The 8,644-nt window shown below is 40.7% G+C and overlaps 1 long non-coding RNA gene across 1 annotated transcript; it reads right to left on the reverse strand.

Moving 5' to 3' along the window:
• Positions 1–1,491: 1,491 nt before the first annotated feature.
• Positions 1,492–7,255, reverse strand: LOC129204256 (uncharacterized). The gene is made up of 3 exons (XR_008576307.1): positions 7,102–7,255; positions 4,863–5,158; positions 1,492–2,668 (listed from the first exon to the last, which is right to left on the reverse strand). It is a non-coding gene; the product is annotated as an uncharacterized LOC129204256 (long non-coding RNA).
• Between the last annotated feature and the right edge of the window lie 1,389 nt (positions 7,256–8,644).

Below are 8,644 nucleotides of genomic sequence, written 5' to 3' on the forward strand. Positions count from 1 at the left end.
TGGCTGACTTTATCCTGGACAAATTTGCCAGGGAAATGTGATTTTTAAGGCTGATATTATAAAAACTTTTGAGAGCAGCAGGGGAGAAATAGCTGGTCTGTCACATGGAGTCCAAAAAAAGTTGTCTGTAGCAAAGGCAAAGCAAAAAGTACTCCAATATTTGCTTCCTGCCAAAATCAGAATATGCAGCAAGCGTATGTACACAGGCAGAGGTCAGGACGTGCATAATAAGCCAATGCTGCACTTCCATTTTAAGGAAAAAGCTGTAGAATGAATCATTTTACTGTAACAACTATAGCAACCTTCTAACCTTAACCTCAAAGCACTGGTAAAGTAGTTTACCTCTTTTTTTTTTTTCCCCTTTTTTCTTTTATAGGACTACTTCATTAACACTGCTCTTGCTCCCACTGAAGTCACCAGCAGAACTCCTGTAATTCACTGAGAACAGAAGCTGGCCCATAAAATGGTTGCGGTTTGGAAAATGCTTTCAGGAACGATAATTAGTTCAAAGCTGAAAAGCAGTCACCTACCTACAGCGAACGTAAGGAACAAGCACAGAGAAGAACACAAGCTAGTTTTGAAGTGTATCGGGGAGGTTTAACTATAATTTCTGTACTGGAATTTAGGGACAATTGGGTTGGGTTTTGCACTGTTATTATTTGTGCCATCTTCGAACAGTCTAGATGCCAAGTTCATAACCTTACATTAGATCTGGGAGTTCCTGGAAGGGCAACTGGCTCTGCTTCTGATTTTCATCCTGCCACAGCGCACATTGCATGGAAAGACAAACAGATGTGTATGCCTTCTTGCAAAAGGATTACCAGAGTAGAGTTAATTGCAAAGAACTGAAATTCTTCCTTCCAACTGAGCAGCTTCATGTTTTCAAAGCACATCTTGCCGCCGCTTTTCGACTTTCAGTGTGTTCATTCACTCCTTGTTTGGTTGGACTTTGTCTTTAAACTCACATTGCATTAGAGTTTTGTAAATGTATATGTAAGTAAGGTAAATGATTATGTGATAACTGAATGAAGGCTACTCATTAAAGACACAGACAAGTGAATAACTGGCAATGGTGTTACAAGAGAGGGAGGCAAAGTATTCTAACTTTTGAGCACACCATGATGCACAGGAGAGCAGACTCTCCGTGTCTCTGGATAGTCACACCAGAAATTCCAGTTATCTCTGCAATACCAGTCCTGATAACAATGAAAATGCCATTAAAAACACTCGCCTTTCGCAATATTTGCTAAAAAATGTAAAAAGGTTTTCTTCTCTTACAGCAGGTTTTCTGATGTAATTGAATTTGTATTAAACATCTCAATGCAGAGTGTTACACACCTGTTTGGACACTTGCACCAGAACTGGGCCAGCAATGTCCTCGGTGCATGTCAGCTTAACTGATGCCACGCTTGAATTCATGGTGCATCCGATTTATAAATGAGGAAGATCTTGTACAGGAACACACTGCTGTTACATAAGCTTATGCAATTATTTAATCAATAAAACCATACATTGAACACTGCACACTCAGAAGATAAATGATTTAAAGATAATTACCAAATCATTGCGCTCATAAAAAAAATCAATAAACATTTACACGATGTACTCAATGGATTAGAGAGATCTTTGTCAGAAAGGCATGCTCTTGCTTCGCATAAACTAATACAGGTCTAGTTAGGCAAAAGCATTAAATTGCACTGCTTTGTACAAGAAGCTATCAAAATCTCGTTAGTGTAGACACCTGAAAGCAAAAGATGGTGCAACCCCAAAGAAAAAAGTGGCAAAGAGCAAATCTGGCCTTCAAGGAGGTGTGAGATGCAGATGGCTCATAATCAGATTGCCCAAGCCATGTAGCTCATCACAAAATCATCCCAACAGTTCAGAGAAGGTTCCTCATTTTATCTGATCCTTTTAGAATCAGAATAAGCAGTTTTTATAGAGTTTTGTTTCCCGTTTAAAGCTCTTAGTTACTGTTACTGGAGAGCAACTACATATTTGATAGTTAGCGTCACCGCCAGTGATCATTCTCCTGCTGACACTAATGTTGGCACACAAACAAAAAATTCTGGCCACAAATGGTTTAACGGCTGCAATTAGGCTGATAAGAAAGCCTGTTTCAAATAGAGAAGATGGAACTGTCTGAAATAAACCTAGTGAGCCTCTAAAATGATTTATGCCTTGAGAAACACTGTGCCCACGAGTCTGTCTAGATACGGGACCATGTAGGCTGCCTTCTAGGTGTAAACACATATGAGAAAAAGTCCAGGGTAAATTTTTTTCTAGTTTCACAGTAACCTAATGAAAATAATGTTCCAATTTGTAAAGCAGCTTCTAGATAAGAATTTCAAGGCATTTCCCAGTGATGATGCCATTTTACAAAGGGTGAAACAAGGATGTTAAGTAGCTAACTGCTTAGAGTCAGCTTTGTCCGGACCTTGACCTTAAGACAATTGCAGCTAGGGTTCATGTTGATTTTGGGAAGAAGGCTCTGTGCTCATATCTGCCAGGGCTCTGCCAGCATGCAGGCAGCTTAGGAGCTTAATGCCAAGGCCACCACTAGCTCCTGGCCTGCAGCTCCCAGGGCTCTGTGCTGAAGGAGAGCAGCAGACTGTCTACGGCACGCTGACCATCAGGGGTTGCTGCATGGTCCTGGAGTGCTCCACTTTGCCTGGAAAAGCAAGCAGAGAGCGGCATAGAGTAGTGAGGAACTCATAGTCTGTGCTGAGACTCAGCATCTTCCTTCCAGGAAGCACTGGAGAGGCAAAGACACAAACTGTCGACAGATTGCCACTCCATATTCTCCCCTGGCCCCTCCTCAGTCCCTCTAGCAAAGCAGAGAGTTTGATGGAGGATGTCCCCAATATACTGCCTCTTTTTTCCCCACAGTGTAGCAGGAAGCCAGCAATAGAACCGGGAAGGGGAGAAATGGCCAGCAGCAGCATCACTGGGACCAGTATCAACACACTAGTTATGAAACAAAGCACTTTAGGATGCAACTGGGGAGCACATGTGCACCAACCAACCCAAACACAAATGAACTTCTCAGCAAAGTTGTTCCTGAGGCTTGCAGCAACCAAGAGCCACAAATAAGCCAGTAAAAGTTATCAGCTTCCTACTGGACACAAGGACTTAAATATTAGGGGCTATTGCTCTAAGCATCCTGAATTGCAGCCCAGAAAGCCAACCGTGTCCTGGGCTGCATCTAAAGAGGTGTGACCAGCAGGTTGAGGGAGGTGATCCTGCCCCTCTACTCTGCTCTGGTGAGACCCACCTGGAGCACTGCGTCCAGCTCTGGGGGCCCCAGTACAGGAGAGACATGGAGCTGTTGGAGCGAGTCCAGAGGAGGGCCACGAAGCTGATCAGAGGGCTGGAGCACCTCTCCTATGAGGACAGGCTGAGAGAGTTGGGATTGTTCGGCCTGGAGAAAAGAAGGCTCCGGGGAGATCTAATTGCGGCTTACCAGTACCTGAAGGGGCCTACAGGAAAGATGGTGAGGGACTGTTTATCAGGGAGTGTAGTGACAGGACAAGGGGGAATGGGTTTAAGCTGAAGGAGGGCCCATTTAGATTAGACGTTAGAAAGAAATTCTTTTACTGTTAGAGTGGTGAGGCACTGGAACAGGTTGCCCGGAGAGGTTGTGGATGCCCCATCCCTGGAAGTGTTTAAGACCAGGTTGGATGGGGCTTTGGGCAACGTGGTCTAGTGGAGGGTGTCCCTGCCCGCAGCAGGGGGGTTGGAACTAGATGATCTTTAAGGTCCCTTCCAACCCAAACCGTTCTATGATTCTATGATTCTATGAATACATGGGTCAGACTGACCTTGGCCAGACATGACGACCTGTATAATACGCTTTGTATGTTCCTGTCTTTCTGCAGATCTTGCAGAAAATGCTCACACATGTATGCAGCATGTCTGCAGCAAAAACAAGAAAACCTTCAGGTCACTGATGTTTTCAAACATACAAAAGAATTAAGGCTGAAATCGAACCTTATGTCTGAAGGGCTGGCACCAGCCTTTAGGAAAACTTAGATGCTACTTCAGTTCTACTTTGGGAGCTGAAATATTTTGAAGACTTTGATGTTTTGCAAGAGGGTGATTTTTATTCTGCTGTAGTGAAATACACAATCATTAGGACCTGAGAATAGAAAAGTATGTCTCCAAATACCTAATTTGAAGATTATTTTTATCATAGACTTTGGTAATTACCAAGAAAGAGGGACTCCCCTCATGCTTAGAAATTTCTTAGAAGAATCTTTACAGTCTTCTTTATAACCATCTACCTTTGCCATTATATTACAGCAAATCTTGTTGAAAGCTGTTAAGAAGAACTTACATAAACTAAATACAGCCTATAGAGATTGTGGGGAAAAAAAACAATCAGGAAAGATAGCATACATGACTATAAAATAATTTAACTCTTTCAGAGAGGAATCTGGGTGTATCTGCTTTATGTGTGCACTGCAAACAGTGTATTAACTGTGGCAGTAGAAGTACATCAAACAAGAACCAGATACATCACAGAATTCTTTACTGTTCAGATTTTATATTAGATCTTTCAATGGGCTTTGCATTATTGTTGTTTCAAAATCTCAATGAGTTTTCTGGTCCTTGTCTTCAAGATTATGTGTATGTGATTAACAGCCAGTGCATATTCAGGGAGTGTGCAAATACAACTAAATTTGGCAAAACTTTCAGTCCAGCCTTCAACTTCCAGCTTCAGATAACATATCTTTAATACATACTCATTATCATTATTAGATGCAGCATCTATTGATTCTCTGAAAAAGGTTAGAACTAGAAGAGACCTGCCATGCCAAACACTGAGACAAGGTTAAGATGGACAATATTTCACAGTCAAGTACCTTTAAACAATTTGACATCATGGGGTGGTTTCCTCAGTTCCCTCAGGAAATTATTTCATCACCCAGAAGAGCAAAGCATGGGGGAATTTTCGCCTGATACTTCACGTAGGTTTGCATTGTCCAAACTGTACTGTTTCATCTGCATGGAGTTGCCAGTCAGTCACCGCTCTTTCATGTGTGTTAGGACTGTAGTAGAGATTGGTAAAATGACAGCCAAGCGTGTTCTGCTTATTCTGTTACTAGTGCTTCAACTGTGTAGCTTCCAGGGTGAACTTTACGTGTACTCTCTCAGGGACCTGTAGTTGGTACAAGAAAATAAATGTTATTTCACATCAAAAGCTACTGTAGTTGTATTTTATATCTCTTGCATATACATGCATATGTAGAGTCATAAACCCAATTAGACCAAAGAGGGCATATGCACATCCTTAGAGAGAGAAAGCTCAGTCCTGACAGTGTTATACATTTTGGCTACGACTGTGTATATGTTTATACAGGCATGTGCATGTGTGTTCTGTCATCATATGGTATCACTGCATTCAGGACAGCTGAAGCTATAAGCTTATCCTTTCTGCATATTTATGTGACAGAAATGTGGAAGCTCTCCTCTGATTAAACAGAAGTTTCACAATTCTCTTCATTTCTCTCCCACCCAGAGAGAAACGTTTTCTTCATTTCACGATCAGGATTTCAACATTTACAACTAGATCATCTCTCCCTCTTTCTAGACTGGGATTTCTGAGCATTTATTTGGAGCATAGTGTATGCATCCATTTCTCCCGTATGTGGCTAGAAAGGATGAGCTACAAACTTTCCTGAGCTTGTATACACTCCCCTCAGAAGTCCTGTATACCTGAGAACAGAAAGTCTTTGCAGTTTTCTAGGGCTTTTTTTACCCCCTTTTCCAGAAGCTGTTGGTCCAAACCTACTCGTCACTAACAGTCTGCACTGGAACAATAGTAGGGAGAACAGAATCTGCTCTTGTGTCTTGTTTTATATAATATCAACATTTGCAATTAAAAGACAAATACTCACGAGTCTACTTCTGGGAGAATAAACTTTCAGATGAAATCACCTCAGATACCAAGGGAAGTCTTGCCACTGCTCTCCCTGGGACCACCTCTCCATCTGTTGTACCTGGTGCAAAGTGCCCATCCTCACATTGTCACAACATAGGAGAGCTCAGTATGTCTTTTTTTTTTTTTCTCTTTCTTTTTTTAAGTAAATGAAAACACCACTATAATGGAACTGGGCCAAATACTCTGCAGTGGAAAAAGAAGTCAACTGTGTAGACTTCAGGGTACAGCTTTGCATCTGTAATGGCAAAAAATCTGGCTGAATGTTTTCCTGATCTCATTTTTTAAAAGTGTTTATTTGATTTTATTTTGCCAGCAAATTTATGCAAGTATGATTTATATGTAATAATCCCCATATTTTTTTAATTACCTTGCCATAAAACCTGAATAACTCCCCCTACTTTGATCTCCAACACATTCTGGAGAATACTGCAGCAGGCATGCCTAAATCAGTTAAGCCATGCACAGAGCTGTTCCTGGAGGGAAGCTTTCCCACATCAGAAGATTGTGTAATAAAACTTAACACAGCTCATTAATTTTCTTTCTTAACCAATGCATCTGACAAGAAGTGACTTTGAAAACCTAAAGGAATGACACAACTCTTATGCTTTGCGTGAAACATCTGTTTCCAGCTCCTTTGCTATTAAATTGACATCTTTTTATTTGAAAAGTTCCTTTTATTTCCCAACTTCCTGCAATTGGTAATGTATATATCCCAAAGAGCTTAAATTCACAGCTTTTAAAACTTGATTAACTAAATGCTGGGTTATTCCTGTCCCAGAGGAAAAATGCCTCTCTCTGCACAGACAGATTAAGTGGTACAACTATGCTTTTTAATCAATTATTAAGAATTTGTTTATTCAAGCAATGTCAGACTTCATAAAGCATCAAAACAGACTTCAAATCCCCAAATAATGTAAACACCAGTCTGATTGCATATGAAAAATATTAGCATTCTCGAATCTGGAAAATCGATAGAATGCGAGCATGTCGTACTCGCTCTCTCGTCCATGAAGGCCACAGACAATATCATGTTTCCAACTATGAAAACCTACAAAGCTGGTCACAAAAGCAGAAGTCTTGTGTAAGGAGCTAAGGTGATTTTCAGCAGAAGGCAAACACCTTCATTACCATGATTTTTCCTTTAAACTCACATCACTTACCTCCATATTCAGATTATATTGTTCCCTTCAATTTGCAGTTCCTGGTAGATCGATGAAGAGAAGACAAAAAAGCCCTGGCAAGCTTTTTCCAGACCGCCTCGTGTTATGTGCAGACATCAAGCATAGCTAAATTCTGGAAGCTAATTCGGTTCTACTCTGAAGAACCAGGTGAATGTATTTGCATGTTGTGTTTGTACAGAAGTTAAGTATTGTTTTGGTAACTCTGGTAAACCAGTTACACCCTACCAACTAATGCAATTTTAAGACCTTTGAACTTGTTCATACATCCCTGCACCTTCAAAAAAACTTCAATCTTCAGTGTAGTTTAGCATTAAGGGAGACATCTGCAGGTGAGTGAGATTAGAACTCACAAGTAGGGCCACAAAATGGATAAGGCTTCATTTAAAAAAACAAATATTGTGTAATTTTCTTATGCACATAATTAACAAGGAGCATGACGAAATTAAGAAATTAAAGATTCTAAGCAAGTGTTTATTAACACAGTTTAGCAAAACAGGTTGTTCCAATCTTATTTGTTGAGAAGTCGGTCAAATGTATTCTGTGAGTTTTTTTCTCATGAAGGAAGACTAAGCAGCGGGAAACTGTAATAAAATGCGACTCTTAATGTTTAATTTTAGACAATGTGGGGAAACATCCATTTTTCATATTATGGCTTCCTCCTAGTATCTTGATTGCTTTGAGAAGACACATTTTTTCTAAATGATCCATAGATTGTCAGCAAAGACCCAGTCCTGGAAGTCAGTGAATCTTCAGCCATGACTTTAAAGATTTATTGGGCAGCACCTTAAAGTCACACCTGCCTCAGAGGAACTATTTAAATATATAAAGTCCACAGAGGAGCCTTTGCTGGATGGGGATCTAAAACAGAAGTGACTGGGGAATAGCTTGATTACCAAGAGGGAACTTTCCCACCTCTTCCTTTTTCCTAGGGTGTGTTACTGGCTTTGCATGGTGTGCAAATCCAAGCCAAAGGCACAGCTGCTGTCTGTGAGCCTGGAGGTTGCTCACTCTCTTGGTCCAGTTTCTAGAGGAAGAATGTGAAGTTTTGCCAGATCTGTTCTTAACCCCTGTCAGTCCCAAGTGTGGGTCACTTTCTTACATACTCCATACAGATGAACTACTCAAAGGAGTGGATTACCATGTCTTTTAAACTACCTTTACACTATGGTATAAGTGGTGCCAATGATCAAATAAAGCACGAAGCGTTGTGCCAGACTGGCAATGCCTTCATTTTACAGTCCCAGTTAAATAAAATGCTCAACAGAAAGACAAAAAGAAGGAAAGGGAGGAAAAATATGTCCCTTCTAACACTGCCAAGCTATGCAATAAGTGGGAAAATAAGGCAGTATGCATCCAAGATGAACACACTGCATAATTTATAGGATCAGAGACAGAGTGAGCCAGAGATTTTTGACACGTGTGGGGAGGAATGCACTCCTTAACCCATGCAGTTTGTTTATTTTGGGGAACAAGAAGATGGCTGAAAGGTACATTATAATACAAATTAACTCTAATATTTGCA

The sequence above is a fragment of the Grus americana genome, chromosome 3 (assembly GCF_028858705.1).
Source record: "Grus americana isolate bGruAme1 chromosome 3, bGruAme1.mat, whole genome shotgun sequence".
NCBI classification, from domain to species: Eukaryota; Metazoa; Chordata; class Aves; order Gruiformes; family Gruidae; genus Grus; species Grus americana.